Genomic DNA, 17,018 nt, shown 5'->3' with positions numbered 1-17,018 from the left:
GGGTACTACTGGCTATAAAGACTGCTCTGGAGGAATTGAGATTTCTTCTAGAAGGGGCTGCCCATTCTATAATGATCTTTACAGACCACAAGAACCTGGAATATCTAAAAACTGCCAAATGCTTAAGACCCAGCAGAGCCTGATGGGCTTTGTTCGTTTCCAGGTTTAACTTCCACATCACTTATCGCCCGGGGTCCAAGAATGGAAAGGCTGATGCCTTATGCCGAATGTTTCCCGATACTCCTGAGGAACCAATGCCTAGTACAATTCTGTCAACACAGAACTTCCTACTTATTCAACCTGACCTAAGAGTGTCATTTGAACAGGCCTCAGTTCAGTGTACAGAGCCAGAGGCGTCCTCACTAAGAAGTCAAGAGGGATTCCTTTGGCATCAGGACAAGATCTTTGTTCCGCAGCAAGCCAGACTTCAGGTCCTGAAAACCTTCCATGACAATAAACTTGCCAGGCACTTTGGGGTATGGAAAATGTCCAACGATCCTTATGGGGCCCCACCTTGAAACTTGACTGTAAAAATTACATTAACTCCTGCACAACCTGCCAGCGTAACAAGGTGTCCAACACTAAATCTTGGGGCTTTTTAAGACCACTATCTGTTCCAGAGCAACTTTGGCAGAAGATATCAATAGATTTTATAGTAGACTTGCCCCCCTCAGAAGGATTCACGACCATCATGGTAGTTGTAGACTGATTATCGAAAACGGCACACTTTCTGCCTATGTTAGGCACACCCTCCACCATGGACACTGCAGATATTTTCATAAAGGAAATAGTCAGGCTGCATGGTCTGCCAGACAGTATCATTTCTGATAGAGGGGTACAATTTACCTCTAGATGTTGGAGAAATCTCTGCAGGATCTCATACATTGAAGTATGCCTATCCTCTGCATATCACCCACAAAGCAACGGCCAAACAAAAAGAACGAACCAAACTCTAGAACAGTATCTGCGATGCTTTTGTTCCTTTTCTCAAGTTGACTGGATTTCCCTGCTCCTTTGTGCAGAGTTTGCATACAATAACTCAATGCATGCTGCTACCAATCAGTCACCCTTTTGGGCCAATTATGGGTTCCATCCCTCATTCCTGCCCAACACCATTCCTGAAGCTTCAGTCCTGACTGTCCATGATAGAATAACCTTCATCCAAACAAACTTCCAAGTAGTCCGGGAGACAGTGCTAAAAGCTCAACAAGACTACAAGAAGCAATATGATAGGAGGAGAAGGGGAGATCCTATCTTTAAAGTCAGGGAAAGAAAGCGGCACCTTCTAAGCGTAGTATATTAAAAATGTAATGGATTCAATGTAAAAAAATAGCGAATACACTCACAAACAGATGAGAGAGACAGGCATGTATAATGGGTGTCATCCGCACTTATCCAGAGGATGCAGGGCTGGGAGCGGTGTGTACTGAGAAGCCGTTCTCGGTAGCGAATGCAGTGGTGGAGTCCAATGCCTTCAGTATCCAGGGGAAGGGTCCTGCTGCGATGTCGTCACTTCCAGATTAATGTTCAGTGGGAGGGTGCGCGCGTTCAAAGCATGCATGCTTCTTCCTCAGGCTCTGATGGGGCCATCTTAGAAGTGGTATATATTATGCTCCCAGTCACATGATAAGCCAGAGATAAACCACACTGAGCACTAATGGAGATCAGGCTTGTTCAGTTTACACAATCGAAACTAATATAGACAACTATCATCTATGCTAAAGTGAACTGGTGATGAAATGAGACTATGATAGAAAATTAAAGTTAAATGACAGGTGGTGAAAAAACCAAAAACATGATAAATGAAGTATAAAGTATAAAAGGTCATAATGGAAAAAAACGGAACACTTAGAATGATAAAATAAGAAAAACGGAGCTATAGTAATTCCATCGATGCATCGATCGATGACAGGAAATGTGTATGGGAAAAGGGAAAATGTATTCCTAATATGACTGTGTGAAAGTGGCCAATCATGGAGATGGGTAATGTATAGAGAAGGGGAAAAGAAAATACAAAAATAAAAATGAAAATAAAAATAAAGATAAAAATAAATGAAAAATAAAGATAAAAAAAAAAGTTGATAATGAAAAAAAATAATAAATAAAAATGAGAATCAAAATAAAAATAAAAGTAGAAATAAGAATAAAAATAAAATTAAAAATATAAATGAAAATAAAAATAAAGACAAAAGCAAATGAAAAAAAAATTAATAAAAAAATATAAAATAAAATAAAGTAAAATAGATTGAAATAAAAATAAAAATAAAAATAGAATTGAAAATAAAAGTAAAAATAGAAATAGATAAAGATAAAAAATATAAAGATAAAGATGGAAATAAAAATAAAAATAAAGATAAAAATAAAATTTAAGGGGCGTGGCCTGACCTGACATGGAGACGGCTGCTTAATCCTGTAGCTCCTGCTATCCATCGACCTGCTATCAGCCTACCGGAGGTTTAAAATCCTCGCACACGGCAGAGTACATGGGGACGGCATCGCGGAACACCTCGACCTCCCGGTCCCGATCACCGAGGGAACAACCGGGCACCACAAGTCACAATATCCCCGAAATGTTTCGAACGGGCCGAGGCAACATGGCGCCTTCCCGCCACAGAAACTCTGAGGCCTCAGCTCCCTCACAACCGGGGACATCACCCCCTCCTCTCCCGCCCAGCCAGACGAGTGGCACAGTAACGGAGGGCCATCCCCCACCGCAACTCAACATCCAGGACCTGCAGATGATAGCAGCGGACATCAAGGACGCTCTTGCGGCGGCCATTTCTGAACTACGCATTGACTTCAGAACCCTCTCTGATAGAGTCCAGGCGGCAGAACAAATGGTGGATCGCCAAGATCTACAGATCCGGAAAACTACCAGGCATGTCGACACACACACACTTCAGATGAGGGAAATGCAGAGACACCTCGAAGATCTCGACAACCGTGGCAGACGCCATAACCTGAGGGTCAGAGGATTGCCTGAGATTATAGAGGGAGCCCAGGTTGCTCAATCTGTCACTACTCTATTCAACGGCCTGCTCCATAGACCACTGCAAACACCAATAGAGCTTGAAAGAATCCACCGCGCTCTAAGACCAAAAGGCAAAGATACAGACCCACCGAGGGATGTCATCTGCTGCTTGACGGACTTTAAGCTGAAGGAAGAGATACTCAGACAGGCCAGAGGAGTCCCACAAATAATCCACGAAGGGAAACACATCCAAATATTCCAGGATCTGTCAGGCATCACCCTGCAACACCGAAGGGATTTGAAACCTCTGCTGGACACACTCCGCTCGAAAAACATCACTTACAAGTGGAAATTCCCTTTCTGCTTAGCCGCCACCTCGCAGGGTCGCACGGCTTACCTGAAAGTTCCTGAGGATCTCCCCCTCTTTTGTGATACCCTACACATTCCGAGGGTGGAGGTCCCTAACTGGTATGCGGACTTTCGCCGCTCTGCAGTGCGCAGAGATAACCCACCTGAAGAACCAATGGAGGCTTCACATACAAGGCAGAGGAGAAGGCGATCCCCGTCGGTCACACCTAACGGCACGCATCGCTCGACACGCAATGACCCCAGCCCTCACTCTCCCAACTATAGGAGAGCCAGAAGGGACCGCTGACAACCTTTACCGCTACCTACTATGTGTGACCATTGCACCACCGTCAAGTGCCTAATTAGGCCCCCGCACACATAGGCGCAGATGTTGTTTTACTTTGTTGGAGTTTTTATTTTTATTTCATTTTATCGTTCACTGTTTTCCTGGCTTATACCCTCAGCAACGCCTCTGGGACTGGCGTTTGAATACCCCCGGCTGCCCAGAATGTATGACGATGAGTACACAATATCGTGGTATGTAGCAGAAGCTTTTTAATGGCCGCCACATCACTGTATAAGACTTCTACCTCTGATCCCTGCGCACTACAATACCCAAGATGCTCTACGACGACGACACGGTATGACGCACCGTGACTCTGAGAACCCACAGCCAATCCACGGACCTCCCCTCCAGAGTCATAGACGCTGCGCCAACTACGGAAATATGCTGCAGGTCCACGCACCAATACTACAGGTTCCCTCACCCTGTCGTTTCACATAATCTACCCCAAGACAAGCCGGGAACTTCTGCACCTCCAAAGATGCTTCTCTGTATGGCTATACTGCCCATCACCGCTGCCTCCATCGCAGGACACTCACCGTTGCGAACACCTATATGGCCCCCCCGAACTTTGCTGGGGCGGGCATCGTCCGGATATCCCCTGACGCAACGACTTCTGGTCTCTTTTTTCAGGCTTGCATCCTACGTTTCGGAACTTTACCCTTCTGGGACCGGAGACCAGCTCACGAGCCAAGCAACAGGATCATCCATTAGCGCTACGGACAGCATAGCGAAATTCAGGAGGCATGGAATATCAGAGACGTAGGAACTCTCGCTCTTCAGACCCGTCCATGCATGACACTGGTGGAAACGTGTTTAAAACGACATCCGCATCCCGGTGGTACAATGCACTAAATTGCCCGCCGCTCTCAGAACTGCCTGGAGCCTCACTTCACAGCCAACAAATGCAGACCCGGGGGTCAGAACTCGACAGAACTCTACTGAAGAGCAATCTTACTTAGTATACTTCTACCAGTACAATAGTTCATATTCTACAGGTACCTAGTTTAGTTTTGTTGTTAATTGCTTAGCACTGCCTCCCCTGAAGATTGCGCGGTTCTCATGGCTCTGTCATGAAACGGCACAACGTATTTCACTTACTTAAGGTGCTCAAAACAGGGTCAGGTGAAGAGACCTCCCGCCCACCTAGAGTGACATACGATGTTCCATACTTGTCTCAATCTCTGGACCCACCGTTGCAACCTCAAGGGGTCGTGGCGGTGACTTCGGATGCTCAAACATAGCACTGTGTGGGCTTGGCATGGCACATGTACGCCGGGCCACGCACACACAGACAGGTTTTATACAGTTTGATATGGTTCTATATTATATTGTTATGCTGATGATTTTCATACTCATCTCTCCTCCGGTGCTCTTCCTTAATGCTTGCGACCTATTTCAGGGTCACCATCCTCCCCTACCCATCATAAGCAACATGGACCTCTAAGCCGAAAGCCTTTACCATCACTCTCAAGCCTCCACACACCATGCTCCATAGTCACAGGATAGTAGGTGACTGATTTATTCCCAACCTCTCACATCACAACCTTTCTCGTGACAGGTCTTGTCCAACCCCCACACAGCGGCAGTGCAGTACACCAGTCCGGACACCACGGGCTGGAGGCTATAGCTGCACTGTACACTACCGATTTTTATCTCCCAAAGAGACAGCTGGACTAACCAGTCTTATAGCTGCCTCATCGGTTCCACCTCCCCCCTTTTTTTTTTTTTTTTTTTTTTTTTTTTTTTTTTTTTTAAAAAAAAAAAAAAAAAAAAAAAAAAAAACACCCCACTCCTGCACTTCGACAAATCTCACTGGGACACACCTCTCCCATACCCGAGTTCCTGGCACATTACCACACCCCGACGGAGGTCATGGATCACGTTAAATCACCCAATGCTCAGAACACACCATTCTCAGCACTCAATATTCGCTCATTGAATATACGCGGCCTAAACACCCCCGAAAAACGCTCCCTTCTACTCGAGTCTCTGCACAAATCTAAAACCCACATCGCGCTCATCCAAGAAACACACTTTAGAACTGATGCGATTCCCAACCTACAGAACAAAAACTTCCCGAAAGTATACCATGCCACTAATAAAGAAGCTAAATCGAAAGGGGTTAGCATCCTCATTTCGAAACACTGCCCCTTTGCAGTGTCGGACGTACAACGGGACCCTATGGGTAGATTTCTTTTCATCAAAGGTACTCTACACAATACCACTTTCACCATTGCAAACCTATACGCTCCGAATACACAACAAGTGTCCTTCTTCCGTACTACACTTCAACTACTCTTGAATTTCAGCATGGGCACATTGATAGTCGGTGGCGACTTCAATGTCCCTCTCAATCCCTCCCTTGATACCTCCAATGGTACCTCATCCCCTACCTTTCGGGCCCTACGTGCGATCAAAACACAACTCCGCAACCTACTTCTACACGATACATGGCGCACGCTTCATCCAAATGGTAAAGATTTCACTTTCTTCTCCCCAATACACTTCAAATACTCAAGAATAGACTACCTTTTTCTCTCCCAAAATGATCTGACCCTACTTCAAAAATCCACGATTGAACCAATGATTCTCTCGGACCACAACCCCATTACCATGACCCTACATGTCCCCACGGTACGGTCCCGTTCTCGCATCTGGCGCCTAGACAACTCCCTCCTCACTGACGCAGGAATCGCACACACCGTATCCCAAAACCTAAACACCTACTTTGCAGAAAACGGACAGGGCAAATCCCCCCCTGAAATAGTCTGGGCCGCGCATAAATGCGTCATACGAGGTACTTTTCTGTCGCAAGCCGCGATCAGAAACAGAATACTCAGAGCTGAAATGGAGAGACTGACTGAACGCATCTCTAAACTGGAACGAACACATAAGGCTTCTTTGGCCTCTGACACCTTGGCTGAACTGACACAACTAAGAAATGAACTCTTGGAGGTTTTGCACAAAAACATTAAGCGTAAATTTATACTCACTCAAAAATGTTTCTACGAGTTCGGTAATAAGTCAGGGAAACTGTTGGCCAGGGCGCTACAGGCCAAAAAGGCAGCCCACACTATACACTCAATCATAGACCCTTCGGGTAAAACACTAGCTAAGTCGGAAGACATAGCAAAACAATTTGTTCGTTACTTTACAGATCTCTACAACCTCCGCACCCCCCAAACACCGCAAGACCCAGAGGTCAGGAAAGCAGCAATTCATGCCTTTCTTGCGAGATACTCACCTCCTCCTCTTACGACGGACGAGGCTACATCTCTAGATGCCCCTCTGACGAAAGAAGAGATATTGCTAGCACTACAGCACATGAAACCGGGCAAAAGCCCTGGTCCCGACGGACTGACGGTCGGCTACTACAAGGCCTTCCCTGAAATACTTACGCCACACCTAGTCGAGGCATTTAACAGTTTCGTGGACACCAACACAGCTTCCAAAGACATTTTAGAGGCCCACATCACCCTCATTCCTAAATCTGGGAAAGATGACAAGATAATCTCTAACTACCGTCCCATCTCCCTACTAAATGTAGACGTCAAATTGTTCGCCAGAGCCATAGCCAACCGTTTACTGCCCTTGATTCCCACTTTAATCTCCACCGACCAGGTAGGTTTTGTTCCTGGACGCGAGGCAAGGGACAACACGACCAAAGCTCTAAATGTACATCATTGGCTAACCTCCACTTCCACTCGGGGCTTCTTTCTGTCCTTGGATGCGGAGAAGGCCTTTGACAGGGTGGCTTGGGACTTCATGGAAGCCACCCTAGGCTTTATAGGTCTCCCCCCACAGTTGATCAAAATGGTTATGGCCCTCTACTCTTCCCCCTGTGCCAGGGTAAGGGTGAATGGCGGCCTGTCGGAGGCCTTCTCCGTGTCCAACGGCACTAGACAGGGCTGTCCCCTGTCCCCCCTGATTTTCATACTAACAATGGAACCCCTGCTCCGCAAACTCAAGGAGAATCCTGACATTAAAGGCATTGACATCAAACGTAAACAGTACAAAGTAGCGGCATACGCGGATGACGTTCTCCTCTTCCTCTCCGAACCCATCACTACCATCCCGAATTTACTGAAAGACTTCGCACTCTTCAAATCTTTATCAAATTTACAAATTAACTTTTCCAAGTCCAAAGCTCTCAACATATCACTGTCCGATGACACCGTAGCACAGTGCAAACAAAATTTTCCCTTTACTTGGGAAACTCAAGCAATAACCTACCTCGGCATTAAAATTCCCACCAAACTGGCGGACTTATTTAGGCTAAACTTCCTTCCAATCCTCCAAACCATTCAGACCGACCTGCAGAAGTGGCAAGTAGGACCGTTCTCTTGGTTCGGTAGGATTGCTATACTGAAAATGAATGTATTACCCAGGTTACTCTATCTCCTTCAATCCATCCCCATACTCCTTCCACCCTCCTTCTTTTCTTCCTACACGAAAATATGTAGGAAATTCATTTGGTTCGCCAAACAGCCCAGGCTCAATTGGCACAGACTGACATCCCCTAAATTGAGGGGAGGCTTACAAGTACCGGACTTACAAACCTACCACCGGGTGTGCCATTTGGCCCGAATTGTAGACTGGCACTTACATGACAAAAACAAAGAATGGGTACACATTGAAAATGCATTCACCTCGATTCCGCTACAACTTCTACCCTGGCTAAACCCACAACGAGTGCCGAAAGCAGCCACCGCAAATCCCATAATTAACTCCACTCTACAGACCTTCAGAGCTGCCTGCAAAGCGCTCCAGATACGACCTACACCAGGCCCAATGACCCCCGTAGAAGACAATCCGGATTTTACGCCAGGTGTGTCTTTACGTCATCCACTGACTGACCCCCATAGACCCCGTCTTAGAGTGCAACAACTATTCCACCAAGGACACCTTATGTCACATCAAGCCATGTCAGAAAAGTTCCCAGAATTGGACATTCCTTTCTACAAATACCTCCAGATCCGTCATTTCCTTCATAGTCTCCAACACGAAACAGACATACGTAGGGACCTCACTCCTTTTGAACTCCTATGCACCAGTCCTGAACCTCAAAGACACCTCATCTCAACCATTCATACTCTTTTTTATCCACCTAACAACACCAAGGAAGACATTTTAATCAGACAATGGGAAACTGATTTAAATCTCTCCCTTACCCCCGATGAGTGGAAAAACATACACTACCACATTCACAAAGGCTCAATCAATGTATCGATTCAAGAATGCAGATACAAAATACTCACAAAATGGTACAGGACCCCTGACAAAATTAATAAATTCATACCGAATATTTCTCCTAAATGCTGGAGATGTAACACAGCCAGAGGCACTCTCCTACATATTTGGTGGGAATGTCCCCTCATCCAACCGTATTGGTCTGAAATCCACCGCCTGATCACACAGATAACGACTTTTACCCCGGACTACACTCCGGCCCAATTTCTACTCCACCACACCTCCATTCCTCAACGTATATACAAGAAGTCGCTGGTCCTGCATCTCATCAATGCAGCAAATATGTGCATCCCAGTCCATTGGAGAAGCACGTCCCCTCCCTCGATCGCTGAATGGATCCGGAGAGTGGACAGACTGGCTGAGATAGAAAACCTCATACACCAATCTGCTGACACTCCTTCGAAATACAGGGAAACTTGGGCTTGCTGGGCCCATTTTAGAGAATCGCAACAGACCCCCACCCCCCCCAATCGACTACCCACTGATTCTGACGACAATGTAAGGCCATGCACAACTGAACACATAAACACATAAATCAGCATGTCCCCAACCCTGACCTTCCGTCTTCCTTTTGTCTCCCTCTCTCACACAGACAACTCCTAATTGCATGTATTCATGTTGCATCATCTCATCCTTGGGAATTGCCCAGTTAGATGGGAACACTTCCTCGACAATCACACCGAACCGACATTTATAGCCAGGAGACACTTGTATACACCCTCCCTGAGCACAGATAGATCCCATTAGGGGTGCTCAGGACTGAGGGTTGAACTACCACGGTCGGCAAAACATTACATGATTCTTTTTCAATACTGACATCCTACGTTGACTAAGACTCGTATCCCCAACAAACGGGCTTTATACTTACGATCTCTCAACCTATTTGGCTTAACTAGCAACACCCGCTAACACACAAAGGATTGGTCAGAGACTTCCGTAACCCTATAACCTCCAAAATCCTTTACCCTACAGGTTGCTTGTCTATGCCTCAACTACATTTCTTATATGATATAAGTTCTGCTCCCTCGGACGATGTATGTTGAATCTGTCTAACGCATATCACTATATTACAACAGTTGATGTACTGAACTTTTTTTTTTCTGTATATGTGAAAACTTAATAAAATACTTTTGAAAAAAAAAAAAAATAAAATTTAAATAATAAAGAATAAAGATGAAAGACGTGAAATTGCTAGTAAGGGTAAAGAAAGGACTGAGTGAATTGAACTGAACATCAAATTGTCAAATATATAGATGTGAATACTGACGCATGTGTACACACATATGTTTAGTGGTGCGTACATGTGTGTAGAGGTGCAGATACATAGGCACATAAACAGCGAAGAGTATGAAGTAATACATCAAATTAAAATCAATAACTGGTCTATATTTAACCACTTGACCACTGGGCACTTAAACCCCCTTAATAACCAGACCAATTTTCAGCTTTCGGTGCTTTCACACTTTGAATGACAATTACTCAGTCATGCAACACTGTACCCAAATGAATTTTTTATCCTTTTTTTCACACAAATAGAGCTTTCTTTTGGTGGTATTTAATCACCGCTGGGTTCTTTATTTTTTGCGCTATAAAAGAAAAAAGACCGAAAATTCTGTACAAAAATGCATTTTTCTTCGTTTCTGTTATAAAATTTTGCAAATTAGTAATTTTTTCTTCATATATTTTGGCCAAAATTTATACTGCTACATATCTTTGGTAAAAATAACCCAAATCGGTGTATATTATTTGGTCTTTGTGAAAGTTATAGAGTCCACAAGCTATGGTGCCAATCTCTGAAAATTGATCACACCTGAAGTACTGACGGCCTATCTCATTTCTTGAGACCCTAACATGCCAGAAAAGTACAAATACCCCCCAAATGACCCCTTTTTGGAAAGAAGACACTCCAAGGTATTTAGAAAGATGCATGATGAGTTTTTTGAAGTTGTCATTTTTTCCCACAATTCTTTGCAAAATCAAGATTTTTTTTTTCTTTTTTTTTTTTTTTCACAAAATTGTCATATTAGCAGGTTATTTCTCGCACACAGCATATGCATACCACAAATTACACCCCAAAACACATTCTGCTATTACTCCCGAGTATGGTGATACCACATGTGTGAGACTTTTACACAGCGTAGCCACATACAGAGGCCCAACATGCACGGAGCACCTTCAGGCGTTCTGGAGTGCCCAGGCCAATTCTGACATTTCTCTCCTACATGTAAAAATCATTATTTATTTGCTAGAAAATTACATAGAACCCCAAAAAATTATATATATTTTTTTAGCAAAGACCCTAGAGAATACAATGGCGGTCGTTGCAACTTTTTATCTTGCACGGTATTTGCGCAGCAATTTTTCGAACGCGTTTTTAAAAAAAAAAAACAGTTTTGTGCTTTCAAAAAAAACAAAACAGTAAAGTTAGCCCAATGTTTTTGCATAATGTGAATAATGAAGTTATGCCGAGTAAATAGATACCTAACATGTCACCCTTCAAAATTGCACACGCTCGTGGAATGGCGCCAAACTTCGCTACTTAAAAATCCCCATAGGAGACGCTTTAAAAACTTTTACTGGTTACATGTTGTGAGTTACAGAGGAGGTCTAGGGCCAAAATTATTGCTCTTGCTCTACTGATCGCAGTGATACCTCACATGTGTGTTTTGAACACCATTTTCATATGTGGGCGCAACTTACATATGCGTTCGCTTCTGACTGTGAGCACACAGGGACACGGGGAATTTTTTTTTTTTTTTTTATTGTTCATTTTACTTTATTTATTTTAGTTTGAGGCTTTTTTCCAAAAAATTAATTTTTTGATCACTTTTATTTCTATTACAAGGAATGTAAACATCCCCTGTAATAGGAATATGGCATGACAGGTCCTCTTTACAGTGAGATATGGGGTCAATAAGACCCCACACCTCACCTCTAGGCTGGGAAGCCTGAAATAAAAAAAAAAAAAAAAAGATCCTGGCTTCGATCGTAGCGGTGAGTCGGTAGAAGCACCTGAGGGTGGTGAGAGGGGGGGTGTCCCCTCTCGCCTCCCGTAAGAATGATCAAGCAGTGGAAAAGCCGCTATGATCATTCCTATGGTGTAGGGAATCGCTGGCTGAAAAAGATGATATCTGAATGATGCCTATAGCTGCACCCATCATTCAGATATCCCCGCACAAAGTCAAGGACGTCGTATGACAGCCGGCGGGCGGGAAGTGGTTAAAACACATTTTTTTTAACACAAAGTTGTCCATTTATACAATATTTCTAACACATAACATGTACATACCAAAAACGACCCCCCAAAATAGATTCTCCTACTCCTCCTAAATACGGTGATACCACATGTGTGAGACTTCCACAGCCTGGCCACATACAGGGGCCGAGTACAGCGGAGTATGGCTGAGCATGGCAGAGTATGGCTGAGTATGGCAAAGTATGGCTGGGTATCACGGAGTATGGCAGAGTATGGCAGAGTATGGCGGAGTATGGCGGAGTATGGCGGAGTATGGCAGGGTATGGCAGAGTATGGCAGGGTATGGCGGGGTATGGCGGAGCATTGCACAGGATCATTGCAGAGTATTGCACAGGATCATTGCAGAGTATTGCACAGGATCATTGCAGAGTATTGCACAGGGTTGCACAGGATCATTGCAGAGTATTGCACAGGGTTGCACAGGATCATTGCAGAGTATTGCACAGGGTCATTGCAGAGTATTGCACAGGGTTGCACAGGATCATTCCAGAGTATTGCACAGGGTTGCACAGGATCATTGCAGAGTATTGCACAGGGTTGCATAGGATCATTGCAGAGTATTGCACAGGATCATTGCAGAGTATTGCACAGGGTTGCACAGGATCATTGCAGAGTATTGCACAGGGTTGCACAGGATCATTGCAGAGTATTGCATAGGGTTGCACAGGATCATTGCAGAGTATTGCACAGCATGGGGGGATGGCTGAGCATGGGGGGATGGATGTGACTGTACATGTCACTGAGCTGCGCTGTGGGCACTACTCATCCAGCCCACAGCGCGGCTCCCATCCGATCTCTCCCCCTCTGTACATGTGATCGCTGCGTCATTTGACGCAGCGATCACATGGTAAACGGCCGCGAGCAGCGGCCGTTTACCGTGATCCGTGATGCGCCGGGTCCTCTGTACCCGGCGGTCACGGATGTTCCCGTGTGCGCACCCCAGGGGGCACGCGGGAGCAGTTTTCTGGAATCACGTCATATGACGTGATCCCAGAGTTATCCAGCCGCCCTGCAGCTGTCATTTGGCTATGGGGCGGTTGGCAAGTGGTTAACAACTCCCCTGTATGGGTCCCTCGAAAGTGGTTTGACAGGATAGACTGCCAATTTAGGGAACTGATTTGGAGCAAAAAAACAGCAAGGATTAGACTAACGACATTACAGTATAGAAAAGATGAGGGAGGTTTGGCAGTTCCTCACTCTAGGGCCTATTACCTAGCATCCCAGCTCCAGCAGCTGGGGGGCAAGGAGTGACAGATCTAGCGGACCCTATCCGCAGACTGTTAGCCACGCAGGATGAGAGTATGACGGCTCTAGATTGTCTGGAGGCGGGATACATGCATCTTGATCCTGGGGCCCCCATGGTGAGAATGCTAAAAATATTATGAGAAAATAAAATGTAGCGCATAAATTGTGCAAAAAGTCTTCAATCAAGAAAATGGCTGAAAAAACAAATGTCCATAAATGATAAACACGGCAATAATGAAACTTATAAGTCTCTCAATAAAGGTAAATAAAGTCCAGTGAGTGAGTAAAAAACAAATAAACATGGGATGTCCCACTAGAAATGGTATGTGGATGTGAAACGGCAAGTGTTCCAACACAGGTAAATCATCAGATCATCCCAAAGCTATATCTCACAACTGCATGTAACTTGGTAAAGATGGTGTGTAAGAAACTCTTACCAGATACATTGGACTCCCTTGTCAGCGACAGGGAGTCACTCGAGCGGGTTGCCTCTCAGGGCCTGAAAACGGACATCACAGCTCTGCGAACCTTCTGGGTCAAACTCTGTATGGATCTCCCGGGGCCGCCAGGTGGGTCCTCCCAAAGGATGGCCAAGGTGCGAATCAGAGGGAACAGTGCGTCACGTAAAAAGTTGAAGTGAAGGCTGGTTTGATCTCTCAGTTGATATGTGGAGAAAAAATAAACAGGCTCCACATAGCGTAGATGAGCAAAGTGGGATTTTTATTGCTAAAAAAGCCAGGTATCAATAAAATGTGATCACAGAGTATAAAAACTAAGTTGGGCAACAAGAAGGATGCTGAAAGCGCCCGACGCGTTTCGATCAATGGATCTACTGGGGCATACAGCATCCCCTCCAAGTTGCCTTATATTTATAAGAAAAACATTCAAAAAAGCAAATTGTATGTGCTGTCAAACAGCCTTCCCCATTGGATGAGTGGGGTCACCTGATCGCACCTGGTTAAACCTGGCAGGTGTGAAACATCATTGATTTGCATTCCTGGTATGTGATTAACCTGTTAAGTGTCACAAAACAGACCTCACATTAAACAGCAATTCAATAGTACAACACCGGTAAATTCAAACATTTAATACTGAAAACGAAATGAAAAAATGAACCTTCTAGCACAGTACTCCCATTGCTGACACTTCTGTGTCTGTTTAGAACTACAGGGGAGTCAGTGCCAATCAGGGACCGCGTCTCTGGGGGCGGGCGGAGCCGACAGCCAATAGCTACAGAGACAGGAAGTCTCAGTCAGCGCCGCCCAACCTCCACGAGACAGACACAGGGAAGTGACGTCAGGGCGCAAAGCTCGCTCGACGTCCGTCCCCTGTCACGTGATGTCTCTCTCTGATTGTCGAGGAGAGAAGGAGGGAGGAGAGACGTGCGTCAGACCGGACGTTCTTGACGCCGGTTCCCACATTCCTCCCCCGTGTCTCCGGAAATAGCATTGAGTACAGGTGATGACCAGAAATCCCACCCGGATGGTGGGAAACTGGTAAACATCACCTGTGAAATGGGGGATGAGTGACACCACCTAATATGGGGCAGTGCATGGAGGAGGGGGCCGTGCAACGAAGAGGCATGCCTCAAAACAGGACGGTGCACAGCTCACTCTCAACAATTAAAACACAAGGGACCAAAAGACCACCATTGAGTAAATCAAATATCAATGGTGGCGAAAGACCCCAAAATAAATTAGAAATCCCTTCCGAACAATAAACGTGATGGGGTGATTTGAGAAATAATACAATGTTTCCAAAAACATACAGTAAAGTAAATTCATAAAAATTGCAACTACCCAGCATGTGCCATCCACAAAATGTGGACAATGCACATGCCAGTGTGAAAACCCCAGGAATAAGGGAGATATAACTCACCCTAAAAACCTAATGTGAGCGCACCCCCCAGAAATGCGCCCACACGGGGAAGACAAAAGATATATAAAGACTAAAAATGTGTAATAAGAATGTATAAGGAAAGAAAGTTTAAAGAGGGCATCGTAAAAGTGCATATACTGTTGCGATTAAGGGACCAAGTGGGTGCAATAAAACTAATGCTAAGATGAGTTGATGAACGAGTTGAGGTCCCACTCCACGTTCAACCCAAACAGGAAGAAGGACCTCAACTCGTGGATCCAGTACGTCTCGAGGCGTGAAACCCCACGCAGACGTGACTCACCCCTCCAGTGCGGAATGAACCTGTCAATAACTTGGAACAAGGTTCCTGTGGGGTCCTTATCGTGGTGTTCCGAGTAGTGATGTGGCACAGTATGCTTGTCCCTACCTTTTTTAATTGCAGCCACGTGTTCGTTGACACGAACAGAAAAAGTTCTGATCGTGCGACCCACATATTGCTTATGGCAGGGACAAGTTATCAGGTATACGATGTATTGCGAGGAGCACGTAGTGAAATGCTTCATGGAGTAAATACGGGAAGTGACCGTAGACTTAAACGTGACGCTCTTGCGTCTTCCCCCAGTGTTGTGAAGGCAGTCTTGACACTTACGACAGGGGTAGTAACCTTTGCACTCCTGAAAGAACGACACCTTCTTAGGGGGGTCTATTATGTTTGGGGTGATCTGTCCCTGAATGGACCTAGTGCCTCTGAACACTACCGAGGCCTGTTTAGGTAAAACAGGACCAAGTAGTCTGTCGTTCTGTAATATTCCCCAATGTTTTTTGATAATACCTTTAATCTGTTTGGATTGAATAGAATGGGTGGTGAAGAAAGATAACTTTGCATTAAATGTAGTGTTGTCTTTAGAGCGTTCTGTGAGCGTAGCCTGCCTTTCAGTGAGCAGAGCTCTATTGATTTCACTGTCTAAAAGGTGAGGGTCATAACCCTTATCAAGAAATCTACCTCTGAGGACTTGGGATTGGGATATAAAGTCCGAAGTTTGGGTGCAGTTGCGCCTCAATCTCAGAAACTGGCTGCGGGGCACTGACCGAAGCCATTGTTCGTGATGGCAGCTGTCGATCGGAATGTACCCATTCCGATCTGTGGGTTTGAAGAAGGTACGGAACTCCAAGTGTTGGTGCACAACTGAAATTTCGAGATCGAGAAAATGTACTTTGGTTGTGCTGGCTTCAAAGCTCAGCGAAATCCCCCTATCGTTGGCATTAAGAATGTTCATGAAGCCCTCGAGGGATGCCAAATCTCCTTCCCAAAGGAGGAGGATGTCGTCTATGTACCTGGCCCAAAGAACCAATTCGGGTCTCCGGGCAGCATAGACGACATCCTCCTCCCACTGGGCCATAAAGAGGTTAGCGAGACTGGGGGCAAATTTGGCCCCCATAGCCACGCCCCTCTGTTGTAAAAAGAATCGGTCCTGAAACCAGAAGTAGTTGTGTCTGGTTGCAAATTTTAACAGCTGCATAGTAAAATTTCGTTGTAATGTGGGAAGTCTTCCGTCTCTGGAGAGATGGTTTTCGACTGCTTCGAAACCTAGATGGTGTGGTATGCACATGTATAACGCTGCTACGTCTGCTGTTACTAAGAGAGTACCTTTTTTAATTGAAACAGACTCCAATAATTTGATTGTGTCTCTGGTGTCTTTCAGATAAGAGGGGGTGGTTTGAACTAGAGGTTGTAAATAGAAGTC

Source organism: Aquarana catesbeiana, linkage group LG11, assembly GCF_042186555.1.
Source record: "Aquarana catesbeiana isolate 2022-GZ linkage group LG11, ASM4218655v1, whole genome shotgun sequence".
In the NCBI taxonomy this organism is placed as follows: domain Eukaryota; kingdom Metazoa; phylum Chordata; class Amphibia; order Anura; family Ranidae; genus Aquarana; species Aquarana catesbeiana.
Note: the sequence above shows the minus strand (reverse complement) of the source record.